Here is a 19430-nt window from a genome sequence, read left to right on the forward strand (position 1 = left end):
GCCTTTTGTTTTGTGTTGGAAAATTGTTGATATATTGGTATAGTGTTGACGGAATTTGTTGTGATGGTTATTACCTTACTTGCCTTTTCTTCCAAATTTTTAATTTTTTGTTAGAGAATGTTGTGATAGGGTGAAGTTAAGGAACTTCTAAGTGGAGTTGATTGAGAGTTTAAGTCATACTTGAGGACAAGCATGGAATAAGTGTGGGAGAATTTGATAAGTGCATAATTTATTAATTTTACTCCTATCACATTTAGTGTTTTTAGTGTGTTTTTATGTTTAATTCAGTTAGTTGAAATATATTTATCATTTAGGCATATTTTTAGATAGTTGTGGAATAATTGTGTTAAATGGAGAAATTTTCAGCATTTGACCTTTGCTATAGTTTTCAGGTGTTTCTAAAGTTGTGGGTCTCCAAATTGAGTGTTGTTTAATCCATTGAAAAGCTAAGATAGAGCACTTCAAATGATAAAGAGGGACCAAAGCCCAAATCAGTCTCCAAGTTTGACAAAATGAGCTATAGATCTATTGCAAAAGCCCAGACTTGATGTATCATGACCAGTTTCAGTATTTATTTTGTATCTAGAGTTTCAGACGTCCAAATGAAGCAAGGCCAAGCCCAATTGAACCTTAAGAGCCACCTCTACAACTTCTATGAAGGGCTAGATGCGAGATGAAGCCACTTTAATTGTCAAAAACGGTAATGAAGTCGTCACTATGGGATGGACCGTCTGTCTGAATCAGTCTCAGTTTTTGGGCCATAACTTAGGCTGTAGACCTCGGATTTGGACAAAATGAGTACCCGTTGGAAAGCTAAGAAATAGGGCTATAACTTTCCTGAAGAGAGCAGAGGCAGATTTTGAAAAAAAGTCACTGAAAATCGGCCTTGATTCCATAAATGTGAATACAGGCAGAAAATCTGCCTTTTTGAATTTCAAAACTTTTCCTAGTTTGGTTCCTATCTTTGGGATTAGGTTTTTTACTATAAATATATCTTTGGGTAGCAGCTAAAAGCATCCCAATTCAAACCTTCATTCTCCATTTGAAGGCTTTCATTCTCCATTCTCTTTTTAGATTTCTTCTTTATTTTTCTTTGTTTTTCTGTAAGCCATGAACATGAGTGGCTAAGTTTTTAATTCAATTCAAGGGATTCAAGTTCTTTTGCTTGATTTGTGAGACCATGTTCTTAATTTAATTTATGTCTTTTTGAATATCTATTATTTTCTGATTTCTTTATCTCTGATCTATTGAATGATTTGCTAAAAAGGCCTATTAGTTAATTGTTTGATGAGATCAATTGCTAGTTTATCTTCATAATCCGTAATTGTTATATAAGATTGAACATGAGTAGCAATTAGGTTTTATTGATTATAATCCAAGTTTTCGATAATAACCTAAGGAAACAATATGGTGGATTAAATGATTTATGCTTCATAAATTGTTGTTCAGTTTAACTACTTCCTTTTCTTAAAGCAGTTATTAATTTGATGATGATTGCTTAATACCAACTCAGTTAATAATTAGAGTCAATAAGAGTGCTGGGCTCGAATTGATGAGTATAGGGAAGTCAGGGGTTTACCTCTCTGTTTGGTAAATCTACGTTAATATTCAATAAGATATAATTGTATTTGTTTTTTCTATGATCGAATCAATGCATTGGAATAAGAATTACCTTGAACTGAATTTTGTTTGATTGGAGGGTTTCTTATTTTTAGATCTTAAACCTTTGTTTCTTTTTTCCATTACACAAGTACACGAAATTTAATAATTCAGTCTCTAGGGTTTGACCTGGATTTACCACTTACTGCAGAAAATATTTCATAATTGGTATTCAGTTAATTAAATTTCTGATAGATTCGACAACCATCAATATGATGCCCTCAATGTGTAAAAAAAAACTAAAATTGATAAAATTAGAACAAGTTTCTATTAAAAAATGCTTTAAATATACATATTTCTTTTAGAAATTGCCTTTAGCGTGCAAATATGAAAATATTCAATTATGTGGACGTAATAAATCTTTATTCGATATGCACTCCTTAGTCTTAAAAATAAAATAAGGAATATTATTTACTCATGGCATAAATGTAATAGTTAGCTACGGAATAAGATGTTAAAACTTGCCATTTGCATCATTTTTTTGCAAGAAAATAAAATTATTTATAGTCATATGTTTGTTAAGCATGCAACAATCAAAGACAATTGATAAGCTCTTACCAATTATTACACTAGAAAATGAAGTTTTCATTTTAGTCATCAAAATTTAATGCTTAGTCAATTACTGCCAAAATTATTATATTATTAATAGCAGAAAATTAGTATTTCCATTACAGAGGATGTTCTAAGATTTATCATTCTATAATTTAGGCAAACTATTAAAGGCATCCATATTTAATAAAAATATTATTATAATATTATTTATTTAAGAAATAATTCTGAATTGAGTGTCTTTTTGCCTTAAAAATGCTTTGAGTAATTAGTACTACATCTTGTGCATTAGTTTAAATTTAAAAATTTAAATCCATATTACCATTTTTTTATTTTGTATGAGATTTATATTTCAAGATATAAATAGAAGTAATCTAATTTCTTTTTTCAACATATATGCACATAAAGTTTTTTTCTTTTTAATAAATGCAAATGCAGCCTATATAATATTCCTCAACAACTTTTAATTTCTTTTAAAAGCTAAAATTCTAACAAATTCTTAAATGCATATTACCAATTTTAGCTCTTGTAACTATCTCATAATGCATTATAGATTGTATTCATATAACAACCTTAAACAGTTGAGATAAATAAACAAATAATTGCTAAAATAAAAATTACACTTAACAACATTCATTATAAAATAGCTTTTAGGTAGAAGCAAAGCACAATTGAACAAAAAAAAAAATAATATTAAAACATAAAATGGTTTGCTCTAAAAGTAATGTTATTGTGATGTGGCTGGTAGCAATGTCACTCACTGTGATAGTGATGAATGGAGTTAAGGTTATAGCCATTTGTAACATAGATATGAAGGTGATTAATAACCAATGTTATTCTACAGTCACTAGAAATCCACCTCCCCTTCCAAGCATGCAATGCTACAATCTTATTCAATAAGCAGACTTGTTTTGTCTATGCAAATTCAAGTACTTGCTTTATAGTCTTGGAATTGGTGTAAAAAAAGCCATGGAAATTCCTGAGAAATGCAAGAAGCAAAATCCTTGTTTATACAAGTTTCTAAAATTTAATTTGTTCAATAAAATTGAAAAACTATGAATTTTCAAATTGTGAAAGAAAATGAATATGAAATTTAGTCAATAGAACGAATTGTTCTAAGCATTAAAAAAAAATTGTATTATGAATTATATAAGTAAAATTCTTATATTTTTTGAACAATTCCAGCACTTTGCCATATATTTTAGGTATTGTGAAATTGCAAAAGGTATTAAGTTCTTTTCATTTACTATATTGTTACTATTTTGAAAGAGTGATAAATATTATTTAAATAAATGAATGAATGAATGAATAGTTCGTATATAAAAAAAGGACTATTCGAAATTCTCCTTTTTCTCTTAGAGTTTTAAAAATTATTATGGGCATACGCTTCGGCTTTGACTCAATTTGGAGAGCATGCGACTAAAAAGGTGAAGTTATTGCCTACTTAGGATCATTTTCTACTTCATACGATTTTATCTTTATATTTAATTTTATATTACTTGTAATATTTAGTGAGATAGCCAAAGCTCATCACATAAGCCATATGTAATTTCAAAATATTATCTCCCTTTTATATAGTACATTGAAAAATATAAAATTTAAATTAGTTATACATTAAATTTATTATGGCATAAATTAGGAGACCGCGATTAATGCCAAGACTTAAACTAATATAAGGTTTTGAGAACTCATAACATGCCTATTTCATCAAGACTAGGACAACACAGTTCATGCAAATAGGTAATTGAGCAAAGTCCAGCCATATGGCACAATGAGGGTGATTTAAACTTTCCATTTGAAATGCTGCTTTGTTGTGAAAGCTGAGTTAGTTGGACTTCCACTATGTTGCCCAAATTTTAATAGGACATTATTGCTTTGATTTTGGATTTGACCTCTTTATTTGGCTTGGAATATATAGTCTCGTTATGAGATTTAAGACCCATATCAGTCCAAGACCTAATGCCAATCATGATCCATAGAATTTTAAAAAACTCTTATGAGCATGTCCTTCAGCTTTGACTCCATTTGGAGAGCATGCTACTAGAAAGGCAAAATTAACGCCTATTCAAAATCATTTTTTACTCAATATGATTTTATTTTTATTCTTTAATTTTATATTTCTTGTAATATTTAGTGAGATAGCGAGAGCTCATCACATAAACCATATATAATTTCAAAATATTAATTTCCTTTTATATAGTAAAATGAAAAATATGAAATTTAAATTAGTTATACATAAAATTTGTGAAGACACAAATCAAGAGACCGCTATCGATATGCCAAGACTTAAACTAATATAAGGTTCCAAAAACCCATAAAAAGTCTGTTTCATCAAGACCAAAACAATACAGTCCTTGCAAATAGACAATTGGGCAAGGTTCGACCATATGGGCACAATAAGAGTGACTTAAACTTTTCATTTGAAATATTGTTTTGCTGTGTAGGTTGAGTGAGCTGGTCTCCCATTGTGTTGCTAAAATTATAACTGGATATTATTAGTTTGATTTTGAGATTCGGCCTCCCAAAATTATATTTCCAATCACGACCCATAGGGTCAATTGTGGTAATGATAAAGCCTATATTTAATTTCAAAATACTTTTCTACTTTCATATATTAAAATAGAAAATAAAATTAAAATTAGTTATATACATTAAAATTATAAATACTCATGCATAAAGCATAGATTATTTACTAATCCAATATATATTCAACACAAAAATTAAATATAAATGTGCATATATATATATGATGTCTTCAATGTTTAAGAAAACTAAAATCAATAAAATTAGAACAAGTTTCTATTAAAAATGTGTTACTTATATGGCTTAAATTTTGGATATATTTTCATACAACCGATTTGCGACTTAAACCAAAAGTTCAGCATTGCAACTTGATTGTAATATTTTGTGAGGTCAACTCCCCCACGGTATGGGCCACTATAAATATTGTATTGTTTGCCCTTTGCGATAGTATTGTGAGAAATTTGAGAAACACATTAGGGTTAAAATTTGAGAGTTTTGAGTGATTATGTCTTGCTCTTTTTCATAATGGTGAAACTTTTTCTCTTGTCTTGCCTATGGATGCAAACCTTATGATCGAATCACATAAATCTTATATCCATTCTTCTTCTCTTTTTTATACTGTGTGATTATGGGATAGTGTGTATGTGTTTGTGCCTTAGATTTGCATTGCTATTTTAGCAAACTAGTATTTGAGTTTTGTGCACACAATCTAGGGTCTATAGATGTCATTGTCTTCAATGAAGTAAGAGGTAGAGAAGTTTAATGGTGGATCGAGTTTCAATCTATGAAAGAATAAAATTAAATCTTCCTTGATCCTACAAGTTCTATGAAAGGCAATCGAGTATAACTTTCTAGAAGGTACGAAGGAGACAGATAAGGCTGATCTTAAGGAAAGAGCCTTGAGACCAATTTTCATAAGTGTCATTAATATTGTTATGCATAAAATTGCTAGTGCAAATTCAGCATCTACAGCATGGAAGAAATTAGAGTTGTATTCTACTAAATAGTTAACCAACCGTCTCTATTTGAAGAAAAGATTACACAAAATGAGAATGAGTGAAGGTACGCCCATTAAAGAACATATGGATAAATTTAATTCAATCAATATGGACTTAAAAAAATATTAATATTGATATTGATACTAAGAATCAGGCTTTTATTGTGTTATGTTCTTTGCCACCCTCCTATGAGACTTTTATTGATACTATGTTATATGGAAAAGACAATATTTCACTACATGATGTTAGTAATTCTCTAAAATTGAAAGACTTAATAAAGAATTTTCCATATAATAGAGGAAGTTATAAGGGAGAAGGTTTGATAAGTAGGGGAAAAACATGGTCAAGGAAGGGTTCCTCTAATAGGAAGAAATCTAAGGCCTCGACAAAGTCAAGAATGAAAGGCTAATTGTTTTGAGTGCAGAGAGCAAGGTCACTATAAGAGAGACTATCCCAAGTTGAAAAATAAGAACAGAAAGCAACCAGAATGTTTTGCAAATATTGTTCATAGGTTTAATGATTCAGAAGGCAATGATAGCACTAGGGAAATATTATATGTGAGTTCAAATCATGGACAGAATTACTGGATTCTTAATACTAGTGCTACTTACCATAAATGTCCACACAAAAGTTAGTTTGTCACTTACAAGTAGTTGAATGATTAGGTATTTCTTGGTAATTATCAAGCAATACCTGTGGATGGAGTAGTTAACATTAAATTGAGAATGTTTGATGGGGTCATCAGAAATATAGAGTGTTGGCATGTTCTAGAATAGAAAAGGAACTTGATTTCTCATGGGATACTAGTTTTCATAAATATAAATACAACGCAGAGAATAGAGTTCTCAAAGTATGCAAGGGCTTTACGGTACTCATAAAGGACAATTTGGTTTTAGGATTGTATATTCTTCTTGGTTATATAGTTTCAATGGAAGCTACAATAGCATATGGAAGCAATAATCAGAATTAAACTTAGTTGTGGCATCTACATCTTGGTTATATAAGTGAAAGGGGGTTATCTGTGTTAAGTAAGCAAGATATTTTCGATAGACGAAAAACAAATCTATGGACTTTTGTGAGCACTATGTGTTTGGCAAATATCCTAAGTGAAGTTAAATAAAAAGGCAGTGTACAAGAGGTATAGTGAATTAGATCCATTTAGATATATGGTTCCTAATGGAATCCCCTCCAAGAGCAGTGCGAGGTACTTCATTACTTTGATTGATAATTACTCTCGAATGATTTAGGTGTATTTTCTAAAAATAAAAGATGAGGCATTTCCAACCTTTGTAAAGTGGAAGACGATGATTAAGATGTAAATAAAAAAGAAGGTCAAGCATTTTAGAATTAATAATAGGTTGGAATTTTGCAATTGTGAGTTTGATACATTCTACAACAATGAAGGTATAGTGCAAAGCCAAGCACAAGGACACCATAACAAAATAGTATTGCAGAATGTTTTGTGAAAAAGCACAAAACATGTTCTCACATTCAAGTTTAGGAAAGGATTTTTAGGTTGACGCAATTAATATAGCCTGTTTCTTGGTTAATAGATCTTTAGTTACAATTATTGAGTGCAAAAATCCTTTTAAAATTAGGTCCAATTCACTTGTTGAGAGTGTATGTTTGCCCTGCTTATGCTCATGTGAGAGATGGTAAGCTTAAGCTGAGGGCAAGAAAATGCATATTTTAGGTATGCATCTAGAATGAAAGGCTACAGGTTATGGTGCAATGATCCAAAGTCTCTAGGAATAATTATCAGCAGGGATGTGACATTTAATGAGTCTGCTTCATTGGATAGTCAAAGGAAGAATTCAATAGCAGAATCAGATTATGATGTTAGAGAACATATGGAGCTTGAGGTTGATACTTTAGCAGTTTAGTCCAGTGATTCAAAGGCTGAGTACAAGATCCTAATCAAGAAGAGGATGCACCTAAGCAATAACAATAGGAAACATATAGCATTGCAATTGGTGGAGAAAAAAGATAAATCGAACCCCCTCAAAGATATGCATATGCAAATGTAGTTGCGTATGCCTTGTCAGTTGCTGAAACAGTTGATGTGCACAAACCTAGCAATTATAAAGAAGATTTTCTTATTTAGATGCAAATTAGTTGGTCAGTGTTATAGGTGAAGAAATTGAATCTCTTCACAAGAATCAAACTTAGGTACTTGTGACACTGCATAAGTTGTAACGCCCTCACCGTAGGTAGTCCATACATTTTACTGTTCCGACGACTAATGTATGTTCGGACAGTCAAGATGTCTGGAACTACACTTAAACTATAGTGAGGAGGCATAAATTAATGAAATAAATATTAAAAAAATATAGGAAAAATTTTTAGAAATAAAATAAAATTTAGAGAATTTATTAATTGGTATAAATAATAAAAATAACTCGATGAGCACCATGAAGGGCATTTTGGTCATTTTCACCCCTAGAGGTGAATTTTGACCTAAATGTAAAATTAAAATTAGGAAATAAAATAATTAACATAAATTAAATTTATGAATTTGAATTTGGAAAATGAGAAGAGAAAGAAGAAGAAAAGAAAAGAAAAGGAAAGAAAAGAAAAGAAAGGAAATAGACTTATGGCATTTAAAAAAAAATTAAACTACAATAATTATAGAATATATATATATATAAAACACAAGAGACAAAAATTCACCAACCACAAGTCTTCTTCATCTTCCTCTTCTCTCTCTTTAAGCCGACACCATGGAAGCTTTCTCTCCCTCCATTTTCTTCTTTCTCAAAGCTTGATTTCCCAAGCTTTCTCCCCATAAAACCTTAACCTCCCTTCACAAAAAATACTCCTCACACCCTAAGGAAGCTTTAGATACCCATTTGAAGAAGAGAAATTGAAGTTTGCAAGTTGGGTCACAAGGTAAGTGCAAAAATACCACTCCCTCTCTTCTTTAAATATTGTAAGAATGATGAGATGAGTGAGTATTCCATGAAAATGAAAACAAATAAAAAGAAATTGAAGAACCCTAATTTTGGCAGCCATGAATCTTGTGAGTTTTGCTGTTTTTAAATGATGAAAAATGGTTCCATAAGGATATTTGAATAGTTGATATGATAAGAAGTGTAAAAAAATTGAGTTTGTGTAAATTGGGTGATTGGAATTACAGTTTATGTATATGATTTGGGGACTTTATGTAAATGCTTGAAATTGACTTGTTTGAGTTGAGATTGATGCTTATAGAAGTGCCATATATGCTTATTTGGAGTTTGGAAGAAGGAGGAGATTGAAATTGGGAGTGTGAATTTTCTGCAGGTTGTGTTATTGTTGAATCCAGTAGATTTTTATTGCCATATCTCCCTTTGTGTTGCCCCAATTGGTATAAGGCCAATTGGAGGTGTTTTGAGACATCCAAACCTTCATTTTTCAAGAAGGAACCCTGCCCAAATTCTATCAAAATCATGACTAATTCTCTACCCAAACTCAGATAACCAAACACTGAAACCCAAAAAATGACCAAATGAACAATACATGTTCATTTGGTCATAACTCTCTATATACTGGTCTAAATAACCTAAAATTTACATCAATGGAAAGCTTACACATAGGGCTACACTTTTTATGAAGACCACTTGACCCATTTTTGCCTTTAACCAAGTCAAATTGTTAGCACAAATTGAGTCACTAAAACTGCCAACCCATAAATTGACCAAAATACTGTTCCTTTGGTATGCCTGACTAGTCTTGGCAAAAATGCCATAACTTGGTCTCCTAAGTTGCAAATTGAATGAAACCAGTGCCAAAAGTTTTATAAGATATAGCACAATAATTTTTATGTTTTGACCAAGCTCCAAAACCCATTGCATCGTAGGGAAAATATTAGCCAAATTTAGAAATTGAAATCTGGAAAATGTTAAGTTGAACCCAGAATGCCATTTGATACCCGTGTGTTCATTTGGCCATAACTCCCACTAGAAAATTCCATTTGAGATGTGCCAATATCATTTGGAAACATGATACTTAGGGCTACAATATTGATTTAGACACCTTTGCCAAATTCTAAGTGTAAAGACCCTAAAAAGAGGGACAAACATACTGCCCTGAAGATTGACTATTGCCTTTATAGGATTAAGAGTCCAGGTCAATACATTGACCATAACTCATTATACTAACTTGAAAAATTATGAAATTATACCTGGGAGTCCCTAAGACATAGAGAAACATATCTTGTGAAGGAACCTAAGTCTAAAAATGACCATAAAATGATCAAATGACTGGTCAAAGTTTATTGACTAGGAATTGTAAATTCTGGACAGCTTAGAGGCAAAGGGACCAGTTATGGTATTTTGATCATAACTTGAGTTCTATAACTCCAAATTCAGTGATTCAAAAACTAAAATGCAAGTTTAAACATAGAGGAGCATTTGTTATGAAGGAAGTGTGGCTAAATAGTGGCTGCAACCTGATCAATTGGATAGGTAAAAATGAGACACAAAAACTGAAACTAAAGAATGGTCCATGAGATAAATTATCTTATGGTAGGGCAATTAACCCTAACAAGATATTAAACACTAAACTACTTGAAAGAGGTATGTGGGACCTATTTTCCCACTATAAAGTGATATGAACATTCAAATAAAAATGTAACAAGGTGCGATTGCCCATAGTATACCTAGACTTATTTATTTAGTTTAGATCGATTAGTGTACCAATTAGGGACCACAGATAGCAGTACTGCTTACAGAGCAAATCATGAATTGATAATATATGTCTGATATGATTGTTCTATAGGCTATATGCCTACCCATTGGCCATTGTGCCTACTTTATTTCTGGCTTTACAAGCCTGAGAGGGGGTCTCGTGCTCGACAGCTGGCCTCATGCCTGACAGACGTATACTGGATAGACATATGGCTGTCTAACCAGTATACACCCGTGCATCCAGCTTTTATAATTTGTTATAGGTTTCTTGGACACTGATAAAAAAAATTAATTAAGACTTAAAATACAATAAGTAATCATAAAAGATTCCGATAATGTTAATTGTTTCCAAAGAGCAATAAAAATGTAAACGACCCAAAAATTATGATTTGCAGATATTAATTCAATTGTTTAATTATTGTTATTATAAATTATGCACCACTAAGCATTATGCTTAGCGCGTTGATTTTCCATCACGTAGGTACTGAAGATCAGCAGCCGCCACAGTAGTATTTGGACAGAGTTCCGACCAGATCTACCACTGTCCAGAGTCACCTCACCGATCTTTTATATTTTGGTAGGGCCCATGTATAGACTAGTATTTTGGCTCATTATGTCTAGTCATGATGTATTTCATTTTGGACTTGTAATTAAACTTTGAGATTGAAATGAACACTTGTAATTTATTATCTGTGAATTTCTATATGAATGTAATAGATGATACTTTATTTGAGATCTCATAAATAATTGCAAATAATATGATACATGAGAATATGATATGAAAATGTGTGAAATGAATATGGACATGTTAACTGGTCATTAGTGGAACCCGCCAGATGCTAATAAAACAGGAGAGGCTCTATCCAGGTCTCCACAGAAATAAGATATTAAAAAAAAATTTACACATAGAATACATGTTTTGAATGACATCAAAAGTTTACAATAGATATGATAAAACAAGATAGGGTGCTCCGGCACCGAATGTGGCACTTCTTTCTCAGCTATAAAGTAGACGGGTAAGGGGCGTCACATAAGTGACAAAAAGTGGTAGGCTGCAAATGAGTATTTAAGAAAAAGGAAGGCGCTCCAAGGATAGAAGCACCTAGATATAAGGCATGGTGTTAGCTAAAGGCTTTAATCAAAGATAGGGGATTCACTTCAATAAAGTGTTCTCTCCAGTTGTGAAGCATAGTTTTGTTAAGGTCTTACTTGCTATGATTGCTCTTCATGATCTAGAGCTAAAGCAATTAAATGTGAAGACATCATTTTTGCATAATGAGTTAGACAAGCAAATTTATATAAGTTAATCTAAGGGATTTGTCATTCCAGGTATGGAAAACCATGCTTGCTAACTTAAGAAATCTTTATATGGTCTAAAACAGTTGCCTAGGCGATGGTGTAAAAGATTTGATACATTCATGGTTTATAATGGCTTTATCCATAACTCCTATGATAGTTGTGTGCATCATAGAAAGCTTTCAAATGATTCCTTTATGTATTTGTTATTATATGTAGATGACATATATATTACTGCTAAAAACATGTCATAGATTAATATTCTAAAAAAGTAATTAACTGATGAGTTTGAGATAAGGGATTTGGGTTCTATAAAGAAGATATTGGATGGAGATTACCAGGGATAAAGGTGTTAAAAGCTTTTCTTGTCTTAGCAATCCTATGCTAAGAAAGTGCTTAAGCATTTCAACATGAATAATGCAAAGCCTATAACTATTCTGTTTCTTACCCATTTCAAGTTATCTATAGACACGTCACCAAGAACAGATAAAGAGATGGAGCAAATGTCTAGTGTTCCTTATTTGAGTGTTATGAGTAACATCATGTATGTTATGGTTTGCATCTAATCGATTCACATGTAGTTAGTGTTATGAGTATATACATGCCATGTCCTAGGAAAGAGTATTGGTAGGCAGTGACATGGATTCTCAGGTATTTGAAGGGTACTACAGATATTGGTTTAACATTCCACAAGACTAAGATTAGTGATTCAGTTGTTGGCTACATCGATTCAGATTTTGTAAGAGATTTAAATGATAGGAGATCTCTAACAGGTTATTTTTTTGCTCTCTCTATAAGTGCTATTAGTTGGAAGGCTACATTGCTAGTTACAGTTGCTTTATCTATCACAGAGCCTGAATATATGGCTTTAGCAGAGGTAGTAAAAGGAAGCTTTATAGTTATAAGGTTTGGTGAGTGATCTTGGGTTGATATAGAGCAAGCCAATTGTGTTTTGTGATAGCTAAAGTGGCATTCATATCATAAAGAACTAGATATATCATAGGAGAACTGAGCACATTGATGTTAGATATCACTTCATTCGGGAAATTGTATCATAGGGGACTATAGTTATGTAGAAAATCTCTTGATAAGTGCATAATTTATTAATTTTACTCCCATCACATTTAGTGTTTTTATTGTGTTTTTATGTTTAATTTAGTTGATTAAGTATATTTATCATTTAGGCATATGTTTAGATAGTTGTTGGAATAATTGTGTTAAATAGAGAAATTTTCAGTATTTGACCTTTACTGTATTTTTCATGTGTTTCTAAAGTTATAGGTCTCCAAATTGAGTGTTGTTTAATCCATTGAAAAGCTAAGATAGACCACTATAAATGATAAAGAGGGACCAAAGCCCAAATCAGTCTCTAAGGTTCCAAAATGAGCTATGGATCTATTGTAAAAGCCCAGACTTGATGTATCACGACCAGTTTCAGCATTTATTTTGTATCTGGAGTTCTAGAGGTCCAAATGAATCAAGCCCCAGCCAATTGAACCTTAAGAGCCACCTCTACAACTTCTATGAAGGGTTGGACGCAAGATGAGGCCATTTTAATTGTCAAAAATGGCAATGAAGTCGTCACTATGGGCTGGACCATCTGTCTGAACTAGTCCCAGTTTTTGGGCCATAACTTGGGCTGTAGACCTCGGATTTGGGCAAATGAGTATCCGTTGGAAAGTTAAGAAATATGGCTACAACTTTCCTGAAGAGGGCAAAGGTAGATTCAGAAAGGAAGTCACTAAAAATCATCCTTGATTTCAGAGACGCAAATACAGGCTGAAAATCTGTCTTTTGAATTTCAAAACTTTTCCTAGTTTGGTTCCTATCTTTGGGATTAGGTTTTTTATTATAAAGGCGTCTTTAGGCAGTAGCTAAAACACATCCAATTCAGACCTTTGAACACCATTGAAGACCTTCAATCTCCATTCTCTTTTTAGATTTCTTCTTTATTTTTTTTCAATTTTCTACAAGCCATGAACATGAGTAGCTAAGTTCTTAATTCAGTCCAAGGGATTCTAGTTCTTATGCATGATTTGTGAGACCAGGTTCTTAATTTAATTTATTTCTTTTTTAATATCTATTGTTTTCTGATTTCTTTATCTTTGATCTATTGAATGATTTGCTAAAAAAGATTGTTTGATGAGATCAATTACTAGTTCATCTTCATAATTCGTAATTATTGTGTAAGATTGAACATGAGTAGCAATTAGGTTTTATTGATTATGATCCCAGTTTTCGATAATAACCTAAGGAAACAATAGGGTGAATTAAATGATTTATGCTTTATAAATTATTGTTCAGCTTAACTACTTCCTATTCTTAAAGCAGTTATTAATTTGATGAGGATTACTTAATACCAATTCAGTTAATAATTAGAGTCAATAAGAGTGTTGGGCTCGAATTGACGAGTATAGGGAAGTTAGAGGTTTACCTCGCTGTTTGGTAAATCTACGTTAAGTATTCAATAAGATATAATTGTATTTCTTTTATCTATGATCGAATCAATGCATTAGAATGTGAATTACCTTGGACTGAATTCTGTTTAATTTGAGAGTTTCATATTTAATTTTAGTTCTTAATTTATGATTTCTTCTTTGGATTGTGAATTACACCCCCCCCCCCCCCAACCTTTGTTTGTTTTTCGATTGCACAAGTGCGCGAAATTTAGTAATTCAGTCTCTAGGGTTTGACCAGGACTTACCACTTATTGCAGAAAATATTTTATTACTGGTAATTTCAGTTAATTTAATTTCTGGTGGAATCGACAACCATCAAGAATTTTGGCATCATTGTCGGGGATTGAGATTTATTGGATTTCGTGTTTTTAATGTTAGGATATTATATTATTAATTTTGTTTATGAGTTGTTACTGTTTCTAGGTTTTCAAAAAAAAAATATGGTGTTACTATTCATTAAGAAGTTTAGTTGAATTTGGAGGGCGACGCATACCTATTTTGAAGGAAACGATGTTCTGATCAAGACCAATCAATCCATAGGATTCCTTAGCACCACCCTCTCAAGGCCAAATTCGATTTTTTTCTAGGGTTTTGAGGCATTTTTCTGTTTTTACTTTGATTTCTTTTTGTTTATGACAAGAACTTCTCAATCTGGTGAGTTGATCTTTGATTCAGAAGTAGAAAAAACAGCTAAACGGTTGAGAAAATTAGCTAAGCAAGCTAAGCAGATTCCGAGTGCATCTGAAGGAGTCCAATCTCCAAAGGAGTTAAGTTCAAATTCGGATTTGGATTCAAATTCCGAAAACGAAACCATGGTTGCTAGAACTTTGAAAGAGTCCGTTGCTCCTGATCTAAACCAAAAGCCTTAGTGTATTCAATACCCTGCTTTAAATGTTGCTTTTAAGTTAAAATCTGGACTAATCCATTTGTTGCCTAAGTTTCATGATCTTGCAGGTGAGGATCCACATAAGCATTTAAAAGAATTTCATATTGTGTGTTCCAGCATGAAACCTTAAGGAGTTTCAGAGGATCAAATCAACCTTCGAGCTTTCCCTTTCTCACTGGAAGGCACAGCTAAGGATTGGTTATATTACCTTCCTTCCGGATCTATCAACTCATGGAATGGGATGAAGCAGATATTTCTAGAGAAGTATTTTCCTGCTTCCCGTGCTGCCAACATAAGAAAAGAAATTTATGGCATCCGGCAGTACAATGGAGAGAGCTCGTATGAGTTTTGGGAATGATTTAAGAAACTGTGTGTAAGCTGTCCCCATCATCAAATAAGTGAGCAGCTTTTGATTCAGTATTTCTATAAGGGACTTCTACCAATGGACCGCAGTATGATAGATGCTGCTAGTGGAGGAGCTTTGGTTGAAAAGACACTAGAAGAGGCAAGGAGGTTGATTGCTAACATGGCAGCAAACTATTAGCAGTTTGGAATAAGAATGGACCACACACCTAGGAAGGTTAATGAGGTAAGTACATCTAACCTTGAGAAACAGATTTTTTATTGAACTTCTTTAGTAAGACAATTGGCTGTAAGGAACATGCAAACTGTTAAGGTATGTGGAATTTTGTTCGGGTTCGGGTCATGTTACTGACATGTGTCCTGCATTACAAGAGGATGAATCAATGCAACATGCTTATGCAGTAGGAAATTATGGATAGCCACAACGCAGGTATAATCCCTTTTTTAATACTTATAATCCAGGATGGCGAGATCATCCCAACTTGAGTTATGGGAATCAACTAGTGCAAAACCGATACCAGCAGCAGAGATAAGTGAATCAACCACCTCCGCCTCCCTCAAATGAAGGTATATCACTTGATGAAATTGTTAAAGCTTTGGCTAGCAATACACAACAGTTTCAATCAGAGACCAGAAAAAGCATTCAAAACATAGAGAGGCAGATTGGTCAGTTAGCTTCATCTGTGAGCAAACTTAAAGCTCAAGGTTCTGGAAAGCTTCCATCACAAATAGTCATGAATCCCAGAGAAAATGCAAGTGCTACAATGTTGCGGAGTGGAAAAGAAGTTGATAATCAGACTCCACATGAGTCAACGAAAAAGAAGAAACAAGGTGCAAAAGAGTCTGAAGTTCCTGAAGTTGAGGTACATACTGAACCTAAACTGAATAAGGTTAATAATTCTGTTCTTCCTCCATTCCCCTGTAGGATGGCCAAGGCGAAGAAAGAAGAACAAGAGAAAGAAATTTTGCAGACCTTCAGGAAGGTAGAAGTTAATATACCTTTACTTGATGCAATCAAACAAATCCCTAAGTATGCTAAATTCCTTAAGGAATTATGCACTACAAAGCACAAGTTGAGGAATAATGAGAAGATCAGTATGGGGGAAAATGTGTCGGCATTAATTCAACAAAAATTACCCCCTAAGTGTAAGGATCCAGGTTCGTTTTCTATTCCCTGCAGAATAGGTGATTCTAAATTTGAACGTGTAATGGCAGATTTAGGAGCATCTATTAATGTTATGTCAAATTCAGTTTTTCAAACTTTAAATTTGGGTCCTTTGAAAGAAACCAATGTCATTATTCAGTTAGTTGATCGTTCTAATGCTTATCCATTGGGAGTAGTTGAGGATGTGTTGGTATAGGTTGGAGAATTGATTTTTTCTGTAGATTTTTACATTCTGGATATGGAGGATAGTGTTCTCACATCAAAGTCAGCTTTGATTTTGTTTGGAAGACCTTTCCTAAAAACTGTCAAGACAAAAATTAATGTGGATGATGGTACCTTAACTATGGAGTTGATGGAGAGACTGTCAAATTTAATATCTTTGATGCCATGAAGTATCCTGCTGATGACCATTCTGTTTTTTCTATTGATGTTGTTGATTCATTTGTGCAGGATGTTTTTGAGTTAAGCATGGAGGATGAGTTAGAAGTAGTGATTAGTCAAGGAATTCAAGAAATCAGTACCAATCCACTATTAAGTGTAGAGGTTCAAGACGCAATAATGGCATTGCAGTCATTACCTCTTATTCCAAAAAGGTATAGAGTATTAAAGATTGACTTACCTGTATCTTACACAAAATTATTACCTTCTGTGGTGTAGGCACCAGTTCTTGAACTCAAGCCTTTACTTGAGCATTTGAAGTATGTTTACTTGGGAGACAATGAGACACTTCCAGTTATCATCTCAAGTAATTTAACAAAGATTCAAGAAGATAGATTGATTAGAGTTCTGACAATACACAAGGAAGCAATTGGATGGACAATAGCTGACATCAAAGGTATAAGTCCATCAGTGTGCATGCATAGGATTTTACTGGAGGATGAGGCTAAACCAAGTAGAGAAGCTCAAAAGAGATTAAACCCATAGATGATGGAGGTTGTGAAGAAGAAGTTATTTACCCAATTTCAGATAGCAAATGGGTAAGTCCAGTCCAAGTAGTGCCAAAAAAATCAGGAGTCACTGTGATAGCAAATCAAGATAATGAACTTGTTCCAACATGGATTCAAAATGGATGGCGAATGTCCATAGACTACCGCAAGCTGAATTCAACAACAAGGAAGGACCACTTCCCACTACCATTCATTGATCAGATGCTTGAACGGTTAGCAGGTAAGTCTTATTTCTGTTTTTTCGATGGCTTTTCTAGATATAATCAAATTGTGATTGCACCGGAGGATCAAGAGAAGACTCCCTTCACTTGCCCTTTTGGAACTTTTGCTTTTAGAAGGATGTCCTTCGGGCTTTGTAATGCACCTACCACATTTCAGAGATGCATGATGAGCATATTTCATATTACATTAATACTTGCATTGAGGTATTCATGGGTGATTTTACTGTGTATGGTGATTCATTTAATGCATGTTTACATCATTTAACTTCTGTTCTTGAGAGATGCATTGAGAAAAATCTTGTTTTGAATTATGAGAAGTGTCATTTTATGGTGGAACAGGGGATTGTTTTGGGTCATGTTGTCTCTTATAGGGTATTGAGGTGGATAAATCTAAAATTGATTTAATTGTGAACTTACCCTACCCCACAACTATGAGGGAAGTACGCTCTTTTCTTGGTCATGCAGGTTTCTATCGCAGGTTCATTAAGGATTTCTCTAAGATAGCATTGCCTTTGTCTAGACTCTTGCAAAAAGATGTTCCTTTTGAGTTCAGTAAGGAGTGCAAGGAGGCTTTTGACAAATTGAAATCTGCATTAACATCACCCCCTATTATCCAGGCTCCTGATTGGACTATACCGTTTGAAATTATGTGTAACATGAGTAATTATGCAGAGGGGAGCAGTTTTAGAGCAGCGTGTTGGGAATTTCTTTCATGTGATTTATTATGAATCCAAAACACTCAATTCAGCTCAGTGCAATTATTCTACGACCAAAAAAGAGTTTTTGGCTATAGTTTTGGCTATAGATAAATTTTGGTCATATTTGCTTGGTCCTAAAATAATTATCTTCTCTAATCATGCAGCATTGAAGTATCTCTTGGTAAAGAAGGAAGCAAAATCAAGGTTCATTAGATGGATCCTTCTACTGTAAGAATTTGATCTTTAAATCAAGGATAAGAAAGGAGCTGAGAACCTGGTAGCAAATCATTTGAGCAAGTTAGTGACGCAAGAAGATCCACTTCCTTTGCAGGAACTTTTTCTTGATAAGCAGTTATTTAAATTGCAAGGTATGATCCATTGGTATGCTGATTTGGTGAATTATTTGGTTACTAAGGTTGTGCCTTTTGATTTGAGTAGAGCTAAGAAAGAGAAATTGAAAAGTGAGGCTAAGTATTATGTGTGGGATGACCCATATTTGTGGAAATTTTGTTCAGATCAAATTATTAGGAGATGTCTTCCTGATAATGAGATTCAATCTATTCTTGCTTTTTGTCATGCCTATGCATGTGGAGGTCATTTTGGACCCAAGAGAATAGGTAGAAAAATATTAGATTGTGGTTTTTACTGGCCCACTATATTTTGTGATTCATATTTGATTTGCAAAAATTATGAACAATGTCAAAGAACAGGAAGTTTAACCCGTAGGAATGAGATTATTTAGAATCCAATACTTATTTGTGAGATTTTTTATGTGTGGGGTATTGATTTTATGGGTCCATTTCCTTCTTCTTTTGGCTTTGTTTATATATTACTTGCTGTTGATTATGTTTCGAAATGGGTGGAAGCCAAATCCACCAGGATTGATGATTCTAAAGCTGTCGTAGGTTTTATCAAGTCAAACATTTTTAGTAGATTTGGAGTTCCTAGAGCTTTAATCAGTGACCGGGGCACACATTTTTGTAATAGAACTGTTGAGGC

General features: G+C 33.1%; 1 non-coding gene across 1 annotated transcript; it reads right to left on the reverse strand.

The window, feature by feature from the left end:
- Positions 1 to 15326: 15326 nt before the first annotated feature.
- Positions 15327 to 15433, reverse strand: LOC131176183 (small nucleolar RNA R71). The gene has a single exon (XR_009146308.1). It is a non-coding gene; the product is annotated as a small nucleolar RNA R71 (small nucleolar RNA).
- Positions 15434 to 19430: the final 3997 nt, after the last annotated feature.

The sequence above is a fragment of the Hevea brasiliensis genome, chromosome 18, assembly GCF_030052815.1.
Source record: "Hevea brasiliensis isolate MT/VB/25A 57/8 chromosome 18, ASM3005281v1, whole genome shotgun sequence".
NCBI lineage: Eukaryota > Viridiplantae > Streptophyta > Magnoliopsida > Malpighiales > Euphorbiaceae > Hevea > Hevea brasiliensis.